Consider the following 2,348-nt stretch of genomic DNA (forward strand, 5'->3'; position numbering starts at 1 on the left):
CAGACAGTGGAGTGAGGACACTTGGGAGCACTTGCTCCTCCGATGGCATCTGAGTGGTGGAGAGAGGAAGTCACTTCATTGAGACCAAACAGGCGGGGAACAAGTCCGTGTCCTGACTGCACTGATGAAGGTGGTCAGGGGCTAGTTGACAGCTTGCCAGCACTTCCCCTCCATTTCCTCTTCCCCTCTAATGCCGCTACTTGTACACTCATTTTACAGATTAGGCAACTGTGGCTCTGAGAGCTTGAGTGACTTGTTTAAGGTCACCTGGCAGATGAGGGAAGAGCTGAGAAGCCAATCCCAGTGTTCCGACCCAGCTCAGAGTGGGCCAGTGTCAAAATCCTGCCTGAGGTCACCCAAACACAGGAGCAGAGAGCCTTGTGTGTTTGTGGTTGGGGGTGGGGGAGCACTATTGCTCCAGGGAGATGCAAGACAGAAGAAACCTACCATTGGGGATGGAGTTTAAGTGACTTTCAATTTCCTGGGCTGGGTCTTGAAGTTAATGATTGATTTGTAGTTCTGTGTGCAGCCTGGCAAGTGCCTGGACTGGGGGTCTTGATCCCTGAGACTCTGCACTGAGGGGATTCTTACAGTGGAGCTCTGGGGACGGGGCCAGTTTGGGCCAGAGTGGTGGCTCCATAAGGGCCATGGGGAGCTGGCCTCAGTCACTGGGGCAGCAGTACCTCCTCCCCCCCCCCCCCCAGCCAGGAGACAGAGGAAAAGACCCTGGGCAGGGATGAGGGGTGGAGGCCTGAGCATAGTACACCTGGAGCTGTCTCGAGCTGTCTCCCCTCCTGATAGTGTAATCCCAGCCTGCTCCTAGCTGTGGTATCCTTAAGGTGGGGCGTCATGGCTGTGTTTTCATCTTAGGTGGAGGGCAGTGATGGTTACTTAGCCTCATGTACACAAAGCCATCATTTGAAAGGCAGGAGACCAGGGAGGTGGCCACTGGCACAGTCCAGGTGAGAGATGGTCTGGCCTGACCTGGGTAGCAATCGGGGGGAGTGACATCTGTTGTTATGTCCCAAGGCACCCAGCTTACAGAGGAGAAAACTGAGGACACCCAGCAGTACCTCAGGTGTGTAGCGGGGTCCTGAGGCAAGTCTAGAGCTCTGTCCTCAGTCCCTCAGCTGAGGCCTGTGTGTCTAAGGCCCCCTGTCTCAGATTCACCCTACTTCACAGATGCCCCCGTGACCTCCCTCCTCCTCCGTGGGTTGGAAGGACAGCAGCAGCCTCAGGGGGGCTCCAGGTCTGCCCCAGCTCCAGCCCCAGCCCCTTCCATCCTGGCTCCAAGAAGTCTGGAGCCCTGAGACTCCCAGGAAGGTCCCGGCCTGAGCCTGCCAGGGCCTCTGTTGGCTGAGACATCAGGAAGATCCAGGCCCTCAACACACCAGGCTTTCATGTGCTGGAGCCCGGGCAGCGTCTGGAGGTGGCAGCAGAGCCAGGAGGAATCTTAGAGGACACACACTGGATGGCTCTGTAAAGGATATGGCTTTCACGCCTGTCCTCACCCTGATCTTCCCTAGAGCTGTGAAGGAGGCAGGGATCATGATCCCCATTTTACAAAGAGAGAATTGAGGTTCAGAGAGAGGCAGTGATTTGCCCAAAGACAGAGTGATGCAGACTGTTTATGAATCCAGGTCTTTCCCAGTTCCCATTCTCTCTCTCTCTCTCAGGAATTGCTGACCAATCAGCAGACTTTTCCCAAGCACGTGGCTTGGCATAAGGACCCAGAGAGGGACTGGCCATATTCTCTGCCCTCAAGGGGCTCCTTGTCTGGAATGGCCAAGGAACAAGTGCATGTGGAAGAGAGCAACACGTAAGAGGGTGGAGGGGTAGAGGACTGTGGGCTGCGGCCAAGGAAGGCTTCCTACAGGAGGTGGCATTTCCAGAATTGTTTGAATGATGGGAACTAGAGAGGAGTTCTGTGGCTGGGGAGAAGGCTGGTGGAAGACAAGGAATGAACTAGGGGGACAGCACTCAGAGAGAGGTAGGGAAAGCAGTTTTTCAAAGGCTGTGGTGTTTTGGGGAAAACAGAATAACCAGGCCCCCTGGCCTTAGGCCTGGTTGCGGGTGGTGCAGCCTGTTCTTTGTAAATAAGTTGTGTGTGGGTGGAGTTAGTGGCCTGCGGTGCTGCGGCTTGGCTGGTGTTGACTGCCTTGGGCATCCACCCTGCGCGGCCAGGCTCTCCAACCTACGGCTCCCAGGGACCTGTTTGCCAGTTACCTAGCTCATGGACCTGCGTGTGAGGGGTCTGGGGACCCAGCCTGGCATATGAAGGGTTTGTGACCCAGTCTGTGAACGGGCTTGAGGGCTCTGTGAGCTCCAGACCCGGCCCTAGCTCGACA

The sequence above is a fragment of the Cynocephalus volans genome, chromosome 4 (assembly GCF_027409185.1).
Source record: "Cynocephalus volans isolate mCynVol1 chromosome 4, mCynVol1.pri, whole genome shotgun sequence".
Classification (NCBI taxonomy): Eukaryota; Metazoa; Chordata; class Mammalia; order Dermoptera; family Cynocephalidae; genus Cynocephalus; species Cynocephalus volans.